Source organism: Dendrobates tinctorius, unplaced genomic scaffold (assembly GCF_039654945.1).
Source record: "Dendrobates tinctorius isolate UK_male_01 unplaced genomic scaffold, ASM3965494v1 ptg000156l, whole genome shotgun sequence".
In the NCBI taxonomy this organism is placed as follows: domain Eukaryota; kingdom Metazoa; phylum Chordata; class Amphibia; order Anura; family Dendrobatidae; genus Dendrobates; species Dendrobates tinctorius.
Window position 1 is genome coordinate 6338102 of NW_027361823.1, and position 25864 is coordinate 6363965.

At 46.2% G+C, this 25864-nt stretch overlaps 1 long non-coding RNA gene across 1 annotated transcript in view; it reads left to right on the plus strand.

Annotated features, from left to right (window-relative positions):
- Positions 1 to 4835: 4835 nt before the first annotated feature.
- Positions 4836 to 25864, plus strand: part of LOC141051298 (uncharacterized) — a 145127-nt gene continuing 124098 nt past the window's right edge. The window contains exon 1 of the long non-coding RNA XR_012220618.1: positions 4836 to 5024. This is a non-coding gene — a long non-coding RNA (uncharacterized lncRNA). The remainder of the gene's footprint in view (positions 5025 to 25864) is intronic.

The following is a 25864-nucleotide window of genomic DNA, read 5'->3' on the forward strand; positions in this document are numbered from 1 at the left end:
TCAGCGTGAGCCTATTCCATGGGTACCGTTCTCTTCACTGTCGGCCCCGGGCTCCTTATCTGCTGCCGTGCCCTCAGGTGATCAATGTGTACAGGAATTTACAATCCCCTGTACTTTCAGATTCGGCTATCAGAACTTACAGCTCCTGTCAGCCTAAGACTCTGATGTCCCTTTTCTCTTTATTAGCGCTTCACTCAGTATTTTAGCTTCCCTAGAGTCTCTCAGTCTCTGCTCTTGTCCTTTCCCTCTTCACAGATCAGCTCTGTCTATCGAGCTCTTCTCAGATCAGCTCCCTGTCTTCATCTGACAGGATCTTCCAGAAAGATCTTTTTACCTCACGTCCTCACGTTTAACTGTCATCATTTCTCCTCACAGCTGTTTCCGTTTCCATGACAACCACCTCAGCTGATTTCTAGCTGACTCACCAACCCCCTCTGCTGGCCAGAATTTATAAGGAGTCTCCCTTTTCTGACCTGCAGCAGGAATTGTGATTTTTAATCTCTGTTACTTAGCATGGGGGTCCCTTTCTGCCTCCAAGCATGACTTTACCCATTAGAGGGAGGTAATGTCACTGTGACAACCGGACTCTGGGGTGTCACACAATCAGATTCCGTAGTACCCATATAATTATTACACTCTTGCTAGATATAATATGACTGCTGATGGAGCAGCTGGTGACCAGGCGACTGCCATCCCCGGACTCTCCGGTTCCATCCCCTGGCCCTCCGCGTAATCTTCCCGGAAGAAAATGGAGGGTGCATGCACAGTGGTTTTGTAAATTAGGTTGGAAAAATGAGAAATAGCTGGTCAACTTTTAACCCTTATAACTTCCTAACAAAAAAATTATGTTTACAAAATTTTGCTAATGTAAAGTTGACGTGTGAGAAATTTTATTAATTAAATCATTTGTCTGATATGTCACTCTGATTTAAGGGCACAAAAATTATAAGTTTGAAAATGGCCAAATTTCCAATTTTTTCATAAATAAACACAACTCATTTTGAAGACATTTTACCACTAACATGAGGTACAATGTCACAAAAAAAAACCAATCTCAGAATCAGTGGAATCTGTTGAAGCGTTCCAGAGCTGTAACCTCATAAAGTGACAGTGGTCCGAATTGTAAAAATTGGCCTGGTCAGTCACTAAGGGGTTAAAATGCATCCCCCTTCCTGTAAAAGTTATGCTTATACATTTTTTATGGGACTGGGGTTGGAAGCATTGATTTAGACTAACAGTGTCTCTCTTTTATATTTTACTTTTCCTATTTTTTTACATTTAATTCTTTAATTATTTTATACACTGGGCCTGCCAGAAAGTCCTTGAGTGGACATTTTAACACCTCAATAAATTATTCTTTCTTTTTGGTTGCTTTCCCTTGTATCGGGCTAGTATATTAGTGTCCGCTCTGGTGAAATATCAGCCTCCTGACACAGGAGCTCCTGTAATCTCTCTATACCCAGCATTCACACGATCACTTGGTTCAGAGGAGCCAGAAGGGTTAGAGATGGAGAAGGTACACATGTTAAAAAACCAAAACTAAGGCTGGCTTCACATTTGCGCTTTTTTAAGCGCACGCACGGCCGGGGGTAGCTCCGCCCCCGAGCCGGCTCTCTGCCCGGCGTGCCCGCCCCTTGCTTGTAGCGCCGCCTCCTAGCGCACAGCGGCGCCTGCGATCGGCGCACCCTATCTTTAGCTAAAGATAGGGTGCGCCGATCGCAGGCGCCGCTGTGCGCTAGGAGGCGGCGCTACAACCAAGGGGCGGGCACGCCGGGCAGAGAGCCGGCTCGGGGGCGGAGCTACCCCCGGCCGTGCGTGCGCTTAAAAAGCGCTAATGTGAAACCAGCCTAACTTCTCACTGAGAAGTCTGCCTGAGTGTGACAGCAGCTTCCCTCCCCAACAATCTTATTAAAGCTCCTTAGATTATATTGACATTTTAGAATGTCAGTGCAAGGATAAGAGTGGAGTGCCAGGCATTTAACGTCTATGGGCAGTCTAAAAGAAGTCGATTTTAGTAGAACCTCCCTTTGGACCTTCTATAATTTTATATTTTGCAATTTTCTGATATTCTTCTGTTACATGAATCCATCCTATTAGGCACAAAATTACATTAGATTATACCATCCTTGATCTATGTTTTATTTTGATGTTGTCCACAAGAGACACAAAAACTCTGCTCACATACACCCCATGGAATTGCCGGAAAAAAGCACCAATGCATTTACCTTTTGCATTCATAGACTTCTACAGAACAAGGTATGAGAAAAAGAGTATAATTTTGAAATTTATCTAGTTGTTCTGCATGTACATTCCTTTTTTCTAAGGGTATTGTTGCACCATAATATTCTCCTGAATTGCTTTTAGCTTTTCATCATAAAACATTATTGCAAGATTTGTTTCTAACTTACACCAGAGCATTAATCTTATATATCATTAAATGGTTACTACCCAAATCACAACATATAACTTAATGATCACTGTGGTTCTAACCTTTGGAATCCCCATTGGCATCCCCAAAGATCCTGATAATGTGACTCTGGAAGCCGGAACTGAGCTCTGCAGAATCCCTACTTAAATGGTGGGAAGCTGCCCATACTCAACCTCTGCTCCATTCATTGTTTGCTGGAAAGTCGTGTACAGCACTCGACTTTCTCCGGCAGTCCCATAGCCTAAGAGTAGAAATCAAGCATGTGCAGCTCTGCTCCATCCAAAACAGTGCTGTAGAGCCTATTTCCAGTGCCCACGTACTTCTTGGGATCACTGGTGGTCACTAGTGATGGGCGAGTCTTAAATTACTCGGAATCGCTTGACTCTAGCGAGTCCGAGCCCGGGACTCGCTACTCGTTGCGAGTCTAGCGAGTCCAATGTTAATGAATGGGGAAGCGAGTCTTAGCGAGTAATGTGCGATTTACAAATTACAAAGGAACATAACAGATTCTATATTTGCGAGTCCCGAATCCAGTATACAGGACTCGGGATTCGTAGACTCGCTCAGACTCGCTCACAATCGCTGTGTGTTGACATAGGCTGTCTTGGAAACTTGTAGGAACATAACAGATTCTGTATAAGCGAGTCCCGAATCCAGTATACAGGACTCGGAATCGTAGAATCGCTCAGACACGCTCAGACTCGCTGTTGACAGCGATGTGATATAGCGAGTCTAGCGAGTGAGAAAAAAAAACTCTGACAAAACTAGGATTGCCATTGACTTGCATTGGACTCGTTACTGTGCGAGTAATCACTGGGAGACTCGCCGAGTAACGAGTCCAGCGAGTCCCTTACTATTCGCCGAGTAACGAGTCCTAGCGAGTAGACTCGCCCATCCCTAGTGGTCACCAATGGTCAGACTCCCAGAGAACAGTATCTCTATAGAGAAAAGAGAACGTACAATTTTGGGAATAACCTTTTAATATTACAATGAATAAAAGTTATGTTTTCATACCTTGTTGAGTCCATGTAAAAATCAGAAGAGCGAGTGAAGTAATGCAGCGTAACATGGCTGGTTAATGTGGTGACTGCCTGTGAAGATCTCAAACCATTTGGCCATGGACTATATATTCTTTCAATGCCTAATACCTAAACAGGAGTGACCCCCTCCCCATATCTACAATTAAAGGATTATTATTATCATTACTATTATTGCTAGACAGAATGCATTTTCTCAAATGTCTCTACTCAAGGGGCGTTAATCTAATAATTATATAGACTAAAAGGTCATGTAAGTTTTGTTAACCATTTGGGAATGAGTTATATGACATCTGATTTAACACCCAGGGCCGGACTGGCCATCGGGCATTTCTGCCAGAACGGCCAGTCCCTGTAGTGGGCCGCTCTATCTCTCTTCCCCTTCACGCTGTCAGCGGGCGTTCTGTGTTGTCTTCTGCAGCCAGAAGTGATCGCACTGCTAAAAATCACTGCTGCAGCATGAAGTTTGTGGCCGCTGTCTGATCCCTAGATGCAGTGAGGTAACAGACACAGGGCAGTGGGAGGGGGAGGAGACTCAATGTGCTCAGTGCTGTGTTGCTTGGAGCTCCAGCCCTGATTAACTGCAGCTCTGATCATCAGACCGCACACTCCCTCAAGTCTAGCAACAAGTATCTGATAAGCTTAAAGGGAACCTGTAACCCCTCCAGGCATTTTTAAGTAAGGCTACTTTCACATTTCAGTTTTTCAAATCCGGCGGGCTGCGGCGAAAAGTTGTCAAACCTGATCCGGTAGAAGCCGCAGCCCGCCGGATCATCTGTTTAGGCCGGAGACGGTGCAGGAGAGGGAGAGGGAGAGAGAGTCTTCGGGCATGCGCTGTGGAAAAAAGCGGGTCGGCGCTGTCAAAAAACGTTGCAGGGAACTTTTTTGCAGACGTCGGACAGGCTAGTCTATGGGAAAAAAGCCGGATCCGGTGGCAACCGGCGCTGGATCCGGTTTTTAAATGTTTCGCCGCACCGCGCCTGATGCTTAAAACGGAAATGTGAAAGTAGCCTAAAAGAGCCACCTTGTGCAGCACTAATGCTGCATTCTGTCAAAGTGGCTCTTTTATTTAGCGTCCCTTCCACCGCAGAAATAATCGTTTTTAAAATTGATCAGACATACCTGAAATTTGACAGGGGAGCAGGTCTTTCCCCCCTGGACACAGACGCCTCACATATGTCAGTCATGTCCTGCTTTTGAATTTGGCGCCTCCTCAGCATTCATTTCTTTTTCTCTTGGCTGCGCTGTAATATTCTTACATCACCACAGGTCCTGCCTCACCGCTGCCCTGCTCTGCTTCGCCCCTACGGGTCACATAGTGCTGATGTCATCACTGGTCCTGCTGCACCACTGCTCTGCTGAGCTCCGCCCCTACTGGTCACATGGTGCTGACATCATCACAGGTCCTGCTGCACCACTGAAAGAATATTACAGTGCAGGCGCCAGAAAAAGAAGTGAATGCTGAGGAAGCGGCGCCAAATTCAAAATCTGGGCATGACTGACATATGTGAGGCGTCTGTGTCCGGGGGGGAAAGACCTGCCCCCCTGTCAAATATCAGGTATGTCTGACCAATTTTAAAAACGATTATTTTGGCGGTGGAAGGGACGCTAATAAAAGAGCCACCTTGACAGAATGCAGCATTAGTGCTACACAAGGTGGCTCTTTTACTTAAAACGCCTGGGAGGGGTGACAGGTTCCCTTTAATGTGAGTGCACTGCACAGAGAAGAAGCCCAGCAAGCACCTAAGTTATACCTAGGAAAAAGAAGCTGGTAAGTGGCAAGCATTAGTAGAATTAAGAAAAAAAAAAAGATGAGTCCTCTCTGCTCCCATGCACTAATGCAAAAGAAAATCACCACTCCTGTGGTGAACTATAACTCCCAACATGCCATATTAGCTCCTGTACATGCTGGGAGTTATAGTCCTCCTCAAAGACATAAGGATAATAGTCAACCATGTGACATAAATGGCACCTATGGTATCTTAAAGGGAAAATGATGGCTGATACCTGCTGCTCGACCCACAGGCCGCATGGATCAGACATTGGCTGTATCATTCCAGCCAGGTATGGTTGACTCTGACACGCTGCGGCATTTCATGGAAAAACCTACTTTGAAAGCCGCCGTGAACGGAGGCCACATGGTGACTAGTCAGACAGGCGGGTCCCTGGTGGCTTCTCCCCATCCGCTCCCACTGAGGGACAATTTTCTTCCTGCGTGCGTGTCCAGGAACAGACCATTCATTGGCAGCAGGAGAGAAGTCAGACGTGTTTTTCTCTGTGACGCTGCAGTGTTTCAGAGACAAACATACTGGGCTTAGATCGTACAGCCTGTGCCGGAAACGTGCTGCCCATGGATCACACAGCAGGTATGAGAGGTCAGGCTCACTATAAAGCAGGGGTGGGCAATTAATTTTCCCGAGGGGCCACTTGAGAGACCGTGACTGTTATGGAGGGCCGAACCAATAGCTTGAAATTAATTCTACTCAATATTAATTTATTAATATTAATTGTATCACTTAATATTGAGCAGAATTAAGTATGCTGACACCCCCTATATATCTTTGTAAAGCCCCTTCTGTATATCCTATGAACACCCCCACAGCCCCTTATATACAGCATGAGCCTCACACAACCTACTACATATGCGGCTTGAACCCCACACAGCCTCCTCATGTACGGCATGAGCCCGACACAGCCTCCCTATATACGGCATGAGCCCCGCACAGCCTCCCTATATACGGCATGAGCCCCACACAGCCTTGCCATGTACTGCATGAGCCCCAGTTTCCCCATATATTGCATGAGCCCCACAGTCTCTCCACATACTGAATGAGGCCCCCACACAGACTCCCTATATACAGCATGAGCCCCATACAGCCTCCCTATATATTACATGAGCCCCACACGGCCTTCCCATATACTGCATGACAGTATACAACCTTCCCATAGCCTCCCCATGTGCAGCATGTCACCCCATAGAATCCCCATGTGCTGCATGTCACCCCCATAGAATCCCCATGTAATGTGTCACCCCGATAGAATCCCCATGTGCTGTACGTCACCCCCATAGAATCCCCATGTGCTGTACGTCACCTCCATAGAATCCCCATGTGCTGTCTGTCACCTCCACAGAATCCCCATGTGCTGTCTGTCACCTCCATAGAATCCCCATGTAATGTGTCACCCCCATAGAATCCCCATGTAATGTGTCACCCCCATAGAATCCCCATGTGCTGTCTGTCACTCCCATAGAATCCCCATGTGCTGTCTGTCACCCCCATAGAATCCCCATGTGCTGCCTGTCACCTCCATAGAATCCCCATGTGCTGTCTGTCACCTCCATAGAATCACCATGTAATGTGTCACCCCCATAGAATCACCATGTAATGTGTCACCCCCATAGAATCCCCATGTAATGTGTCACCCCCATAGAATCCCCATGTGCTGTCTGTCACCTCCTTAGAATCCCCATGTGCTGTCTGTCACCTCCATAGAATCCCCATGTGCTGTCTGTCACCTCCATAGAATCCCCATGTAATGTGTCACCCCCATAGAATCCCCATGTAATGTGTCACCCCCATAGAATCCCCATGTGCTGTCTGTCACCCCCATAGAATCCCCATGTGCTGTCTGTCACCCCCATAGAATCCCCATGTGCTGTCTGTCACCCCCATAGAATCCCCATGTGCTGTCTGTCACCCCCGTAGAATCCCCATGTAATGTGTCACCCCCATAGAATCCCCATGTGCTGTCTGTCACCTCCATAGAATCCCCATGTGCTGTCTGTCACCTCCATAGAATCCCCATGTGCTGTCTGTCACCTCCATAGAATCCCCATGTAATGTGTCACCCCCATAGAATCCCCATGTGCTGTCTGTCACCTCCATAGAATCCCCATGTGCTGTCTGTCACCTCCATAGAATCCCCATGTGCTGTCTGTCACCTCCATAGAATCCCCATGTAATGTGTCACCCCCATAGAATCCCCATGTAATGTGTCACTCCCATAGAATCCCCATGTGCTGTACGTCACCTCCATAGAATCCCCATGTGCTGTGTCACCCCATAGAATCCCCATGTGCTGTATGTCACCCCCATAGAATCCCCATGTGCTGTGTCACCCCCATAGAATCCCCATGTAATGTGTCACCTCCATAGAATCCCCATGTGCTGTCTGTCACCTCCATAGAGTCCCCATGTGCTGTCTGTCACCTCCATAGAATCCCCATGTGCTGTCTGTCACCTCCATAGAATCCCCATGTAATGTGTCACCCCCATAGAATCCCCATGTGCTGTCTGTCACTCCCATAGAATCCCCATGTGCTGTACGTCACCTCCATAGAATCCCCATGTGCTGTCTGTCACCTCCATAGAATCCCCATGTGCTGTATGTCACCCCCATAGAATCCCCATGTGCTGTGTCACCCCATAGAATCCCCATGTGCTGTCTGTCACCTCCATAGAATCTCCATGTGCTGTGTCACCCCCATAGAATCCCCATGTGCTGTATGTCACCCCCATAGAATCCCCATGTGCTGCCTGTCACCCCCGTAGAATCCCCATGTGCTGTCTGTCACCTCCATAGAATCCCCATGTAATGTGTCACCCACATAGAATCCCCATGTAATGTGTCACCTCCATAGAATCCCCATGTGCTGTCTGTCACCTCCATAGAATCCCCATGTGCTGTCTGTCACCTCCATAGAATCCCCATGTGCTGTCTGTCACCTCCATAGAATCCCCATGTAATGTGTCACCCCCATAGAATCCCCATGTGCTGTCTGTCACTCCCATAGAATCCCCATGTGCTGTACGTCACCTCCATAGAATCCCCATGTGCTGTATGTCACCCCCATAGAATCCCCATGTGCTGTGTCACCCCATAGAATCCCCATGTGCTGTCTGTCACCTCCATAGAATCCCCATGTGCTGTGTCACCCCCATAGAATCCCCATGTGCTGTATGTCACCCCCATAGAATCCCCATGTGCTGCCTGTCACCCCCGTAGAATCCCCATGTGCTGTCTGTCACCTCCATAGAATCCCCATGTAATGTGTCACCCCCATAGAATCCCCATGTAATGTGTCACCCCCATAGAATCCCCATGTAATGTGTCACCCCCATAGAATCCCCATGTGCTGTCTGTCACCTCCTTAGAATCCCCATGTGCTGTCTGTCACCTCCATAGAATCCCCATGTGCTGTCTGTCACCCCCATAGAATCCCCATGTGCTGTCTGTCACCCCCATAGAATCCCCATGTGCTGTCTGTCACCCCCATAGAATCCCCATGTGCTGTCTGTCACCCCCATAGAATCCCCATGTGCTGTGTCACCCCCATAGAATCCCCATGTGCTGTCTGTCACCCCCATAGAATCCCCATGTGCTGTCTGTCACCTCCATAGAATCCCCATGTGCTGTATGTCACCCCCATAGAATCCCCATGTGCTGTACGTCACCTCCATAGAATCCCCATGTGTTGTACGTCACCTCCATAGAATCCCCATGTGCTGTATGTCACCCCCATAGAATCCCCATGTGCTGTGTCACCCCATAGAATCCCCATGTGCTGTCTGTCACCTCCATAGAATCTCCATGTGCTGTGTCACCCCCATAGAATCCCCATGTGCTGTATGTCACCCCCATAGAATCCCCATGTGCTGCCTGTCACCCCCGTAGAATCCCCATGTGCTGTCTGTCACCTCCATAGAATCCCCATGTAATGTGTCACCCCCATAGAATCCCCATGTAATGTGTCACCTCCATAGAATCCCCATGTGCTGTCTGTCACCTCCATAGAATCCCCATGTGCTGTCTGTCACCTCCATAGAATCCCCATGTGCTGTCTGTCACCTCCATAGAATCCCCATGTAATGTGTCACCCCCATAGAATCCCCATGTGCTGTCTGTCACTCCCATAGAATCCCCATGTGCTGTACGTCACCTCCATAGAATCCCCATGTGCTGTACGTCACCTCCATAGAATCCCCATGTGCTGTATGTCACCCCCATAGAATCCCCATGTGCTGTGTCACCCCATAGAATCCCCATGTGCTGTCTGTCACCTCCATAGAATCCCCATGTGCTGTGTCACCCCCATAGAATCCCCATGTGCTGTGTCACCCCCATAGAATCCCCATGTGCTGCCTGTCACCCCCGTAGAATCCCCATGTGCTGTCTGTCACCTCCATAGAATCCCCATGTAATGTGTCACCCCCATAGAATCCCCATGTAATGTGTCACCCCCATAGAATCCCCATGTAATGTGTCACCCCCATAGAATCCCCATGTAATGTCACCCCCATAGAATCCCCATGTGCTGTGTCACCCCCATAGAATCCCCATGTGCTGCCTGTCACCCCCGTAGAATCCCCATGTGCTGTCTGTCACCTCCATAGAATCCCCATGTAATGTGTCACCCCCATAGAATCCCCATGTAATGTGTCACCCCCATAGAATCCCCATGTAATGTGTCACCCCCATAGAATCCCCATGTGCTGTCTGTCACCTCCATAGAATCCCCATGTAATGTCACCCCCATAGAATCCCCATGTGCTGTCTGTCACCCCCATAGAATCCCCATGTGCTGTCTGTCACCCCCATAGAATCCCCATGTGCTGTCTGTCACCCCCATAGAATCCCCATGTGCTGTGTCACCCCCATAGAATCCCCATGTGCTGTCTGTCACCCCCATAGAATCCCCATGTGCTGTCTGTCACCTCCATAGAATCCCCATGTGCTGTATGTCACCCCCATAGAATCCACATGTGCTGTGTCACCCCCATAGAATCCCCATGTGCTGTCTGTCACCCCCATAGAATCCCCATGTGCTGTACGTCACCCCCATAGAATCCCCATGTGCTGTCTGTCACCCCCATAGAATCCCCATGTGCTGTCTGTCACCCCCATAGAATCCCCATGTGCTGTCTGTCACCCCCATAGAATCCCCATGTGCTGTGTCACCCCCATAGAATCCCCATGTGCTGTCTGTCACCCCCATAGAATCCCCATGTGCTGTCTGTCACCTCCATAGAATCCCCATGTGCTGTATGTCACCCCCATAGAATCCCCATGTGCTGTCTGTCACCTCCATAGAATCCCCATGTGCTGTCTGTCACCTCCATAGAATCCCCATGTGCTGTCTGTCACCTCCATAGAATCCCCATGTGCTGTGTCACCCCCATAGAATCCCCATGTGCTGTCTGTCACCCCCATAGAATCCCCATGTGCTGTACGTCACCCCCATAGAATCCCCATGTGCTGTACGTCACTCCCATAGAATCCCCATGTGCTGTACGTCTCACTCCCATAGAATCCCCATGTGCTGTACGTCACCTCCATAGAATCCCCATGATCACCCCCATATTAATACACATGAAAAAAAAAAAAAAACACCACATACCTCTGTCCCGTTCCCAGGCGCCCTGCTTCTACTTCTGTTGCTGTCTCCGATGCACTGACTCTCCAGCAGTACACAACTGACGCGATGAAATTACGTCATTGCTTCAGCTGTTTCACACGCTGATTGGTGGAGGAAGAGGCCGGAGGCCATTTATATTTCACAGTCAGCTTGAAGACTTACACCTGTTCCTCTTCAGCAGTTTATTGTAACAGAATACACAATGCTGCTGCGCCCGGCGTTTATCATTGTCTGCATCTCTGACGTCACGTCAATGGCGCTACAGAGAATGAGCTGCTGAGCTCCTGATTGGCTGCTGCACTACTGACGTGACATCAGAACTGTAGACGCTGGATCTGCACAGTGTGAATAACGCACAGGTTGTTTTTTTCAAACAAACAACGTGGGGGGAAGTGCCATGTGATGTTTTATCGGACAGCACTCGGCCCAGTGTTATTCTATGGGGCAGAGCAGTTCAGCGATTGTTTTCTCATGTCAAATAGGCATGAGAGAACAATGTCAGCATGCTGTGATTGGCAGCGCTCCGTTCACTCACACCTTTACAAGCCTATGGGTCTTAGTGAAACGTCACACTGCACTCGGATGACATCCCAGTGCAGTCCGATACATAAAGTCAGGCCATGGAGGAGACGGAGAAATTACTATCTCCGTCTCCTTCGCTTCTGTGCTGTGATTCTCTCATGAGAGAGGATTGGAGCACGGACACTCGGATCACGCTTGCAGCAGAGCTGGAGCCGAGTATCATTAGTATATCGCATCTGATGTGACACACTAGTGTGACTCCAGCCTTAGGCTCTGTGTCCACAATGAGATTTTGGTGCATTTTTGACGCTACATATTTTTACTCCATCAAAAACGCAGCTTCTTACAGTTCAGCAATGTGGATGGGACTTATAAAAACCTCCTGCCCGCTGGGCTTTTTTATGCAGTGTAAACTGACCTGGGGTGTGTGTGCTTCAAATTCATAACCTGTCAATTTTTCTTGCAGATATGCTAAGTTTTCTGTGCACATTTTTCCCATAGACACAAAATATAGCTAATGTGGCCACTTTGGACCAATTGCCCAGGATCAATAACTCTGTAGCATGAGATACCATAAAACTTAATTTTTAATATATAATAGGTAAAATAATTCCAACACCAATAGAATATACATGTGACACTATATATGTGACACAGACTATTACAAAGTGCTCACGACAAAATCAGTGCAGGTAATAAAAAATTGGGGGGGGTCTTCCCCATTTCTCTGAAGATCACCCTCAGAAGGCGGCATAGGAGGACGGGGATGGGTGGAGTAGTTCAGTCCCTAATATCCCCTGTCGTGCCCCAAATGCAGGACTCCCATCCTGAGGCCGGGTAACACCGGCGATGAATACGGACGAGTGCTATGCGATAAAACATCACATAGCACTCGGACCAGTATTCGTCTATGGGGCAGCTCCCATTACAGATTTTTTCCCTAGCCATTTTCAGTGTTCGAGTGAAATGGCAGCATGCAGCGATTGTCACTGACACAAGGCCGAGTCTCAGCTCACTCGCACCCATATAAGCCTATGGGTGCGAGTGACACAGCGCACATCACTCTGATATCATCCAAGAGCTGTGCGATATACGCTGACCCCGGCAATGGAGGGGGAGAAATTAATTTCTCCACCTCCTCTGCAGCTGTGCTCCAATCCGCTCTGTGCGAGAGGCGCGGAGCACAGTCGCATGACACTCAGCTCCCGTTCGCAGCAGAGCAGGAGCCGAGGGTCATTAGCATATCGCATCGGATGCCATACGCTAGTCTGACCCCAACCTAACAAGTGTGGCCCTGTAGTAGTGAACTCCAACTTTTCCCTACGCAGGTCAACCTTTTGGCATAGGCCTCATCAGCGGAAAATATAATGGCGAGGTAGACATATATACAGTATTTTTAAAGGTTCATTGAGTAGTGCAGTGGCACTGAGAACTCAAATACAGGCATGTCAGATAGTATCGCTGAGAATGTTCCTGACATCTTCCAGGGCATGTACATTGCAATGCATCCAAAGTGATCAGAGAAATAAAAGTTATAGTAGCAAAGTTATAGATATAGGTCATCAATATTACTTCAGTGGGTTTCTGACTCCCTGCCCATCAGCTATATGAAGAGGCCGTAGCACTATGGAGAGCACAGCACCATCTTCATTATCTACGAGACCGCGCTCTGTGTGTAAAGTAGCAACTTTTCTTGGTACTGCAACTAATAATAATAATAAATTTTATTTCTATAGCGCCGACATATTCCGCAGCACTTTACATTTCAGAGGGGATTTGTCCAGATGATAGACATTACAGCATAACAATAACCACATAGATCATAACAGATACCAAGAGGAATGAGGGCCCTGCTCGCAAGCTTACAATCTATGAGGAAAAAGGGGAGACACGAAAGGTGGGTGGTAACAGTTGCGCTGATTGTATGGACCAGCCATAATGTTAAGTGTGTAACAGTACAGACACAGAGGGCTAATGGATGTATAAAGCATGTGGGAACATGATGCGGGGAACCTGGTTATGGTAAAAACTTTTAGCTGTGCCACACAGGGATAGATTAGGTTAATGTGTTGAGGTGGTAGGCCAGTCTGAATAAATGAGTTTTCAGGGCACGCTTAAAATTGTGGGGATTGGGGACTAATCGTATTGACCTGGGAAGTGCATTCTAAAGAATTGGTGCAGCACGTGTAAAGTATTGGAGACGGGAGTGGGAGGTTCTGATTATTGAGGATGCTAACCTCAGGTCATCAGCAGAGCGGAGGGCACGGGTAGGGTGGTATACTGAAACAAGGGAGGAGATGTAGGGTGGTGCTGAGCCATGGAGAGCTTTGTGGGTGAGGGTAATAAGTTTGTACTGGATTCTGGAGTGGATGGGTAGCCAGTGGAATGCCTGGCACAAGGTAGAGGCATCGGTGTAACAATTGGCGAGGAATATGATCCTGCAGCAGCATTCAAGACAGATTGGAGGGGGGAGAGTTTGGTAAGAGGGAGACCAATTAGAAGATAGTTACTATAGTCGAGACGAGAATGAATAAGAGAAACAGTAAGAGTTTTTGTGGAGTCAAAAGTAAGAAAAGGTTGAATTCTAGAAATGTTTTTGAGGTGCAGATAACAAAAGCAAGCCAGTGATCGTATGTGGGGGACAAAGTAAAGCTCGGAGTCAAGTATGACTGTGAAGATCTAGAGTTGTGGGTGTTAGTAATCACCTAGGCAGGTTAACGATGCAACAAGTTTTATTTGTATCCATACAAGCATTTCAGTAAGTCCAGGTAGATGACCCCAATGTAATGCCCCCAGTCCACGGGATCAGCAACAAGTCAGTAAAAATAGTCCATGGGATAATTCCTAGGGGAATATAGATCTCACGACTGAAGCCCGAGAACTTAGTTCCAAGTTCGATAGTCCATTCATGGGTTCCAGGAGCGGCCTTAACTCTGCTCTTTTCGCTTCAGATCCCCAGACACGACTGCTCTCCCCCATCAAGTCTCTCAACTCTATGCCCAACCCCTTAACCAATGTACAATGAATTCACAGCCAGTGAAGTCTCCGGCCAGTCTGCAGTGGTGTGAACCCAAGTGGCCCCCCTGCCGAGAGAAAGAAAGGCACATATTCCCCCACCAAATAAGGTCATTGCATATAAATACAACATAACTTGAGGTAACTAGTCATCTGTGCTGGGAAAGTATTTCAGTTCCTCACATTCCTCCCCCACTTTTCCAGCACGGCAAGTAATGGCCTCCAATTCATGAAATTGACTATCCTTCTTCTGACGACAATTACCAGAGTTCGTGGCTTCCTCAGTCTGTCTCGATAGTCTATCAGCATTGCCGTGGTCTCTCCCACACTGGTGGGAGGTTATTCGGCATGTCGAGGTCTTATGATGCAGCGGAATGAGTCCTTGGCTTCGAGTTGCGACACTGGTCCAGTGGCACACCAACCCTGCTCCTAAGTTGTTGCCCAGCAACACATCCACAGGTAGGTGTCGCACTACCCCCACATCCACCATTCCCTTGCTGTGTCCCCAGTCTAAATGTAGTCGGGCTGTCCGAATGTTCAGAGATTCTCCTCCAGCTACGTGGACTCGAATGTGCCCGGCATTCCCTGGCGAAGTGTCCCCTGTGTCCGCAGTTATGGCAGCTTAATCCACCTCGCCCTGATGTGGGCCGTACTTGGGGTTTTGGGGGACCTCCCCCCCTTTCTCGCTCACAGCATTCCAGTCCCATTGCAGTACACTGTTCACAGGTTGGAAATGCTGATGACGTGGACCCGAATGGGCCCGGCATTCCCTGGCGAAGTGTCCCATGCGTCCACAGCTATGGCAACTTAATCCCCCTCGCCCTGATGCTGGCCGTACTTGGGGTTTTTGGAGACCTCCCCCTCTTTGTAGAGTATGAAATCCTCGCAGTTTCTCCTCTCGCTGGACCATGGGTCTCACTGGCCTCTCGGGAAGCCCCTGTTCCCGACTTGCCGGAGCTGTTCTCCCACCCCACCCTGGACGATTGGCAGACCAATCATCAGCCAATCTTGCAGCCTCCTCCAGACTCTGTGGTTTTCTATCCGCCACCCATTCCTTTATGTCACGTGGGAGCTTGGACATAAATTGCTCCCGCATGAATATATCCAAGACATGTTCAGTTTCCCGAGCTCCCAGTCCTTCGATCCACCGAGCACATGCTGTACGTAATGTGTTGGCAAACTCCCGGTGCGTATGTGCATTGGGCTTTTCAGTCTCTCGAAACTTCCCCCGGTAGGTTTCAGGTGTGACGGCATACCTCTCCAGTAATGCGCTGCGAATGGTAGCGTAACACCTCTGATCCCCAGAAGACAAGTTATTATAAGCTTCTCTGGCTTTTCCGGTCAGGCCAACACTCAAAAATCTCGGCCAGTACTCAATGGACACCTCATGAAGCAGGCAGAGGTTCTCAAATAATCGAAGATGGTCATCAATACCCGTGGTGTCTTCATTAAACTGTGGTATGTCCCGGTACCTCAAAGATGCTGGTCCCTCTCTCCCATTATCCACTGTCATATGCGCAGAGGGTGGTGGGGTTACGGCTACATGGACACCCAGATATTTGCTTATCACAGCCGCCCGTTCTCTTTCTGTGGCCCGCTCTCCTAGCGCAGCCAGCACCCGCCCCAACTCGGTCAATCGATCCTCTGCCATCGGAATGATTGCCCGCGGCTGTTGTCCTTCCACTGGGCTGTCCTCTTCTACATCTGGACTGATCTCCTCCTGTGGGTGTTCTCGATCCCACTCATCCAAGCGTTGAATTAGGGCCATCCGGTTGTCCGCCATCAACCACTCCAGCTCTCTCCCAGAGCACAGGGCTCTCAGCTGCTCCTACTTGAGTCTCTTGTAGATGGAGTCTGCCATCTCTTCTGCCAAGTCACCATCAGTAACTTTCTCTGTTACGCTGTTCAGAGATAGGTGATCCCACTGCTGCCACCACTTGTGAAGATCTAGAGTTGTGGGTGTTAGTAATCACCTAGGCAGGTTAACGATGCAACAAGTTTTATTTGTATCCATACAAGCATTTCAGTAAGTCCAGGTAGATGACCCCAATGTAATGCCCCCAGTCCACGGGATCAGCAACAAGTCAGTAAAAATAGTCCATGGGATAATTCCTAGGGGAATATAGATCTCACGACCGACGCCCTAGAACTTAGTTCCAAGTTCGATAGTCCATTCATGGGTTCAAGGAGCGGCCTTAACTCTGCTCTTTTCTCTTCAGATCCCCAGACACAACTGCTCTCCCCCATCAAGTCTCTCAACTCTACGCCCAACCCCTTAACCAATGTACAATGAATTCACAGCCAGTGAAGTCTCCGGCCAGTCTGCAGTGGTGTGAACCCAAGTGGCCCCCCTGCCGAGAGAAAGAAAGGGACATATTCCCCCACCAGATAAGGTCATTGCATGTAAATACAACATAACTTGAGGTAACTAGTCATCTGTGCTGGGAAAGTATTTCAGTTCCTCACAATGACCCCAAGACAACGGGCATGTTGCTGGGGAGTAATAGTGGAACCACACAGGAAAATGGCAATGTCGGGTATAGGTACATTAGTAGCGGGAGGAAACACAAGGAGTTCAGTCTTTGACAGGTTCAGTTTCAGATATAGTGAGGACATGATGTTAGACACAGCGTTTAGACAATCGCTGGTGTTTTCTAGAAAGGTAGGCGTGATGTCAGGAGAAGAAGCGTATAATTGGGTGTTATCAGCATAGAGATGGTACTGGAAACCAAATCTACTGATTGTTTGACCAATAGGGGCAGTGTACAAAGAGAAGAGGAGGGGGCCGAGGACTGATCCTTGAGGAACCCCAACAGTAAGGGGAAGATGAGAGGAGGAGGAGGAGCCAGCAAAAGATACAGTAAAGGAGCGGTCAGAGAGATAGGAGGAGAACCAGGAGAGAACGGTGTCCTGGAATCACACGAGCGCATAACATCGGACACTATATGCCAATGACCCTCTGCTCCATCTTTGCTGCAAGTGGGACCACAGTATCAGTTTTCTCTGCTCCGATCCTCTCGCATGACAGAATCGCAGCACAGGTGCAGAGTAGATGGAAAAAGTAATATCTCCATCTCCTCCATTACCTGTCTCGGCGAATATCGGACTACACTGGGATGACATCAGAGTGCAGTCTGATGTTTCACATGTATCCATAGACTTGTATGGGTGCGAGTGAGCCAAGTCTCGCTGCCAATCGCAGCATGCAGCTATTGTTCTCTCATGCCGAATCGACATGACAAAAAAAATCGCAGATCTGAGCTGCACCATAGAGTAACACTGGGCCGAGTGCTATGCTATATTTTATCACATAGCACTCAGCCATGTTATACGCTCGTATGACCTCAGCCTTAGAGCAATAAATAAGACTGAGCTGTAATACTGGGCCATCTGTGACTGTATGTTATATAGTCGTGTTACACGCACCTCACATCTTGTAACCTACAGGTGCACAAAGATATTACATTTTTACGATGCAACAAGTGGGCTTGTACGCCTTCAAATGCCATGGCTGAATTTTCGTCCCAGTCCGGCCCTGTCCATCATCATACACACAAATAAGCATAAGAGTCTATACTAGCGCATGGCCGAGCGGCCATGCGACTCTTTTATAGTGGCAATCTTCCGGGACCTTCCCAGTGATGGACCAATCTGAGCAAGAGCGGGACCTGCGCATGTGACCTCCGACCTCCAATGAGAGGTTGTCCCACGTGCATGCTCAGTACCCAAAAGATAGGACTAAGGCTGGTTTCACACTTGCGTTTTTTTGCGCTGTTTTTTTGCGCAAAAAAATGCATGCTTTTTTTTCCTATTCTTAACATGGGTGCGCATACACCCGTTTGTACGCATTTGTAAGAACATGCGTTTTTTTTGTAGTGAGCGCTCGGGCGTACAAAATGCACTCTGTTGCATTTTTTGTGCGTCCGACTTGCCCCCAAAAAACGCATGCATACGCAATGCGTTTTTTTTTTCACCCAACCACCCATTATAGTCTATGGGTGTGCTGACGTGCGCATGGTAATGCACACATCAGCGCAAAAAAAGAATGCTTTTTTTTAAAAAACGCACACAAACCTGCAAAAGACGCACAAAAACGCATGATGCGTTTTGTATGTGCGTTTGCACAGCGCACGGTGCGCAGCGCAAAAAAGCGCAAGTGTGAAAGTAGCCTTAGTCCCGAAGCGTCTACTTGCTGCTGACTCAGGCATGGAGTTATAGCAGAGCCAGAAGGAGCAACCAGATGCCTAGCATCAGCCTAGGCAAGACACCTGGAGTGACGACCCTGCTGAGCAGGAATCTCTGCAGCTGCAGAGGAATGGGAGACCGCAGAGAGCTTGGCTCGAGATTCCCCCTGTGCAGTGGGGAAAACTTGACACCTAACACTCATCCCTCATTCCTAATGTGAGTGCTTTCCATCCCCGTTATTGGTGTTCATTTTGTCGTTCGTGACACAAACATTTAGGCTGCATTTACATGCACTGAGTTCAGGCCGTTAAACTGGCGCGATCAACAATATTCAACTGGTTCGCTGCTTGTTTACCGGCTTCTTTACACTGGCTGTCAAAGATCGATGGCCACAGAACGATCACTAGCGGATCAGTATATCCCCATACAATATAATTTTATCAGAAGCACATCTGCAGACTATTGAATTTCCCGGGAGAATCTGCTTCACAGTTATGCCTCCTTAATTTAAATTTGGGGAATTTGGGGAATTCCTTTACATGTAATCAACCTGAGCTCATGTGCACGGACACTGCCTGCGCCCGGTCGTGTGCAAACGTCAGTGCTCACAGTGTGCGAGGACATGTCATTCTCTCTGGCCATTGCTCTCTACACTGATACACGCCTCAGAGAGGGGAGATGGCAGATAAAATGAAGCCAGGAGCCACATATATAAAATTTATCCTCCTGTATGAAGCCAAGCACTGTCAATCAGAAGTGGGAGAAATCCCCAAAATATAACATGAGGGGGAGAAATGGAGCACTAAGCCCTTGGCCATGAAAAGGATCCACCGAAACTTCCTTATTTGCATTTCAGTTAAAAGTAATTTTGGCAGGTATTGTGCCACATAATCTGATGTGTATAGAGGCTCGGTCCCCTATAGCTCTGTATAGCTAGTATAATATTCATTTTTCATTCCTGTTAGAGCACCATTCAGTGTTTTGTTTTCAGCCCTGGAGTGATGCTTCTAATCTAAGGTCCTTGACCGTAGTTTTATACTTACCAGCTGCTGTCTTCACCTCCAATTGACGTCACTCTAGTTCCGCACCAGCATCTTGTGACCACAGCTTCAGCCTGGATGGAACCCAGAAGTATCAGTCACTGGAGTTATCCGGTAGGTCACACACTGCTGCTGATCCACGTGAGTGGCGGCGATTGAAAGGGAAGACAGAGGCAGGTAAGTACAAGACTAGGGTCAGGGACCTTAGATTAGAAGCACCACTCCAGGGCAACAACAAAAAGCTGAAGTGGTGCTTTAACATTTTTCAGAACCTAAATGTGTTGCTGGTGTAAATGTAGGCGATGGCCACATAGCGTTAGAGTTCCTTTGGCAATTGCTGCTTAGGCCAATCCTATCTTGCCATGTACAAATCTGGGAATAAATATGTAAATAATTTCTGTATTAACAAATATTCATAGACATATTGCTGATATTAATTATATTGTCAGCTAACTTAGGCTAGGGATCCTCCACAAGCTTGTACTTTTTCCTGCATGTATTTGATATGGCTGCTGACAAGACACAGGTATACTGAAAACCTGAAGCATGAAAATTGCTTAGATATCTGTAATCCAGAACACGGCTTGTGTATCAGAGAAAACTGCAATCAGTGGTTGGAAAATAAATTATTACACAAATGAAATTGCTTAATGCTCTTTATTGCCAATGAACCAGCATATATACTAGGCTGACATGTAGTTTCTTGGGATTTGTGGCCTTCCAGGATTTCCAGAACTAAAAAGAAAACATAAAGTAATTGTTATTTTAAATATTTTCTATTGTGAAGCATCATTTTTAACATTTCTTTCTGGCATAATTGTGTCCCCTGATTATAAACTAATAATGTTAATTATAGGAAGTGTAACTGTAGTACCTCACAGTGACCACTAAACAATATACGGCACTGCAGTGTACACTGCCTATATCCAGCCGCTGCCGGGCAGATACAGTCAGGTCCATATACTGTATATTTGGCACTCACCGATATAGCTGAAAAACTGTGCGTCTTTATTTCACATAAATTCCATCAATAGATGTGTGGACATGCAGGACGTTAGAGAAATGCTAGGGGAGGGAGGTGCCAGACAACGGCCGTTTTGCGATTAATCGCTTCTACGGGTCCAGGTGAGGGCATTAGCTAAAGGTCATTCCCTTTATAGGATCACAGACCTTACTAATTAACATACATAACGAGTTGTGAAACAAAAATGTACAAAAAAATATAGTTATACAATATACAGAGTGCAAGATACTAGTAAAGAATAAATCTTTCCATATCGATTTACAAGATAATCTGTATTTTTACAATTTCATAGGAAGATTATAATCTAAATAACTTAACTTATAATTTTTTATATAACATTTTTTATAAAAATACTGATAGATCGATCCGGTCATTTAGTCCCAAAGGACCTTATGCGTTCGCTTTCAGGATCCATTTTGCTTCTTGTTGCAATTATGTGAAATAAAGACGCACAGTTTTTCAGCTATATCGGTGAGTGCTGCATATTTCTTCTTTATTCGCTTCACATTGAAACATTCATGTTTTTTCATGCAAGCACCTCCGTTTTTTGACTGAAATATATACCACAATACTTCCGATAAATAGCTCCGTCTGTTAATGTGGTGATTTGTGTGCGCTAGTATGCCGTTCATCTGTTTGCTCTTTGCTGGGATCATTCAACTTGTGTAATTGAACTGAGCACAGGGTTTATTTCACTCACTTTTTATCCATACAATGGACACAGACATAAATATAGAGCTTTCTGATATGAATACGGTTGAACAGGGACTTTTAGCAGGACGAGAGGATGCAGGGGAGTTTTTTGCAGAGCGCAATCTTAAGGAAGAGCTGCATATTATCAGCACAAGATCACTTGAATTTAAAATACAATCATTAGCTGAGAGAGAAATCCGATCATTTTGGACTGTAAAATCACTGAAATCATACACTGAATGCAAGAGAGTCCCGAGAGGTTTACGTATCTTCAAGGAAATTTCACAATTTCAAGATGATCCTATTTTCCAAAAGAAATGGACTGATATCCTTCACCAATGTTCTCTCAATTTATTACAATTGGTAGCAGAGAAAAATGAGCAGGAGTACGATCATCTGACTGAACAGTTGGAGAAAGCGAAATCAGAATTAAAGTCACGCTACACAGAAAACCAAAATACAAATTTTTACAAAAAATTGGATAAAAACTCGTATTACAACAAATTGATATTAAACAGAAGAAAAAAGAAAAGTTTTTGAGAGATAAAAATGACTATGAAAATAACGTGATTTTCTCCTGGAATAAAAATCGTTCCTCTTTTTCTAAAAAACGGAGATACAACATGGCTCATTAAAAGAAAAATAACTATGCAGGATGGACCACGGATTCGGACTCAAGTGTTGCAGAAGATCGAGAGGACTCGAGCATGCTTACTTTTCCTTCTACCTCTAATAACACGCCCCGTTTGGAAAAAGACAAGACGAGGTCGGAAAAATACAAAATCAAGGAAAGAAACACAAGCAAGTATCATGGAGGAAATAACACCTCCAACGGACAATCTACATATAATAAATCTTTCAAAGCGCCAATTATCCAGTGAACATACTGAAGTTCTATCTAAAGGCTTAAATTTTTGTATTCCAGAAAAATTTGATTATGTCGATTTTAGGATTGAATTGTTTAAAAGTATAAGAAAGCTACACCTTAAAAAAATCTTTTTCTAGTGTTTCAGCTGCAGTTTCTGCTCCTATACATGAAGGTGAGAAACCTCCAACTATTGGTCCTTTAGGCTTTATGTTAAATTCAGATATCTATCCCAGACAATTTTTAAGTGATGTTGAAATGTTAATAATTATAACTGAACCAGATTTCTCCTTGGAATTGTCACGGTCACGTGTGTCTGGACGCAGCGAGTACCGCAAGGCGAACCCATGACACGCGTGACCCTGGATACACCACCTACAGTAGGGCGAATTTAAATAATAAAATGTGCAGCTGGATACACCGCCTCCAACTGGCGAATTTAGGTAATACACGTTATATATACACAATAGTCTGGAAACCCCGCCTCCAGTAAGGCGAATTTAAATAATAAAGGGGAAACCTGGGTAACAATAACAATGGTGGGCCGTGCGATAGGGAATAGGGGACGTGGAGACCTCCTGTACTCCCCTGAGCCAGTGTCCCTGCACTTCTAACATTCCCTATGCCGGTTCCGCACCGGGCGTCAAACGCGTACCTCAAACCCTGACTCGCCCTGCACCTAAACCCTCACTAGGGAATTGGTCAGTGCCGAAACTAATCCCACCACTGCACTAAACACACATAAGGGAAAATGACAATACAGGGGGAACACCACTTAGCTTTGCTCTGTTGCTTACGCTCCCAGCAACAGAGCCAACCACCTGCGTGCATCTTCTCCTCCAACCGGATCCATCACCATAAGCGGATCCATCACCATAGTGCAGACTTGGAGCAGAATCCACCACCAGTTGCAGCTGCCCAGTAAACAGAGTCCCAAAGATGAGTCCAGCTTCTGCCAAAATGTCCAGCATGCTTGAGTCCAACTTTTCTGCCAATAAGTCCAGCATGCTTGAGTCCAGTTTTCAGCAACCAAGTCCAGCATGCTGAGTGCAACTCTCACCATAGTCGCTACTCCACCAAGCCATGCAAGGACCTCCTGCTGACACCATAAACTGCAACTCCACCATGCCATGCCAGCCCTTCTTGCAGACTACATCGTTGAACTCCACCAATCCATGCCAGCACTCCTTGCAGACTCCATAGCTGACTCAACCCCTCTGGCTGGGCTGCCCAGAACTCTCATTCAGCTCCTTCATCACCCAGGCTTGCTTGCCCAAATGACGAACTATCAATATTACCAACGGCGATCAAACACACCTGAACTCTTTTAAAGTGCGTCACACCCGTTTTCTAATTACTTGCACTTAAAACTAAAGTGTGATACCACTCACCACCACCGGGGCAACTTAGGATGAACGACACCACGTGTAATAATTCTAATGGCCACCGGGGGCAATCACACCACTTTGGCACCTTGCCAAAGGAAAAAAAACTCATTTTGTACATTTAACCTGTCAGATCCAGGCTGGATCTTGACAGGAATCAGTTAATTTCAATGAAGAAATACCAATACCTTATAAAGGAGGAATAAAATCAAATTTCATGCCTCCCTGTTATGAATGAGTCACCGTAGGAGGCAAAAACAGAAATGCTAGCTAAGTCCAGAAAACCAGAGAAGTTGGCAGCTATCGGATTGCAGACCCCTGAACCTATCAACACAACTAGCAGTAGCTGTGGGGGGTTCCTACGATGCCCTAGACCCCTCGATCACAGCCAGAGGACTATATAGCCTAAAGACAGAAAGGGAAATCTAAACTGCCCCAGAGCAGACCCCAAAGCAAAAGGCAGCCCCCAACATATAATGACGGTGAAGCAAGAAGAAAGAACACTAACACAGACAGAAAGATAGACTGAGCAAAGACGGGGCCCAAGCTAACTAGATAGGAAAGGACAGGAAGGCTGCTGTCTGCAATCCATGAAGAACCCTATGAAAATAAGAGCCAACAGACTGACAGTGAAAAAGGCCCTGAAGACGCTAGGCTTCAAAAAGACTATGTCAGTACTCAGGAATATTCTGAAGACAGAGCAACCGGCAAAAGGAGATTCAGCTCACCCCAGCAGGGAATGGCAGAATCCAGAAAAACAAGGCAAACAAAAAGAAAACACAAATGCTAAAAGGCAAAGCAGAAAACTTAGCTTTAGAGGAGCAGGAATCAGACTGGTCTCCTAGAAGTCCACAGAGAAGTCACCCGCAGGGCAGAAGGGCGTCGACAGCCTTATATCCAGTCAGTGACTCCACTCAGCCAGTCATCATCATTAGGCTCAGGTGCCTGATAATCAGGCTCATTACCTTCCTTCACCAGAATAGGGAGTTCACCAGACCTCAGTGACGAAGGGGAAAATGAACTCACAACACCTCCCATATCTCCTGGGAACAGTATCGATCTTTTCCATGATATGGATTGGTCATCAAGGATGTAGAAGCTTTACTCTATCCCATGTCAGAAAAAAATTTGAAAGCATCTGAGATGAAAGCTTTGCAAGAAATGAATGGATGGAGTGATACTGTTTTCAGGAGATCTGATAAAGGAGGAAATTTGGTTCTTTTAGATAAGACATACTATATACAAGATGCCCTAAATCACTTGAATGATAGTAATACCTATTGTATGCTAAATGACAACCCTTTGCATAAATATAAGGACAAATTAAGATCTCTTTTAAGAAAGTACGTTCAATTGGGGATATTATCAAAAAAGAGAGCAGAAAAACTCTTTCCAGAATACCCAGAAATTCCCTATTGGTATAGTGTGCCAAAAGTGCACAAGTCTTTAAAAGTGTCTCCGGGTCTCCTTATAATTTCAGGGAAAAACTCTTTGACTGAACCACTTTCACAATACTTGGACTGGCTACTAAAACCTTTACTAAAAGTTGTGCCATCCTTTGTAAAAGACTCAGGAGATTTATTGAAAAAAATTGAAAGATTTTCATTGGCAACCACATTTCTCCTTTGCATCTATTGATGTTGAGAGTCTATATACCGGTATCCCTCATGATAAAGGCATAGCAGCAATAAAGGATTTTACATAACACAAACAAATCACAGGATTTTATTTCCTTTATTATCGAGTCACTCGATTATGTTTTGACACATAATGCCTTCAAATTTCTGGATAAGTGGTATATACAAAGGGTGGGCACAGCAATGGGCACGCCAGTCTCTTGTGTTTGAGCAAATTTATTTCTAGCACGATTTGAAGAGTTTTATATAAAAACAGCCCTAAATCCACACTTAAAACATTTACAAGCCAATTTTCTCTTTGTGGACGATATTTTTATTATCTGGGGGGGTTCTCAGGAAGAATTCACAGATTTTGTAAAATACCTGAACAATGTGAACAGTGACAACATGCGCTTCACATTTTAATTTGGTGGAAACACAATAGATTTTCTTGATGTCAAATTTAAAATAAAAAATGGCTCTTTAAAAACAGAAGTGTTTAGAAAAGAAACCGCAACAAATAATTACCTACATTATAAGAGCGCTCATCCATTACACACTAAAAAGGGACTTCCATATAGTCAAATGCTAAGAGTAAGAAAACTGAATAATGATGAAACCATTTTTAATGAACAAA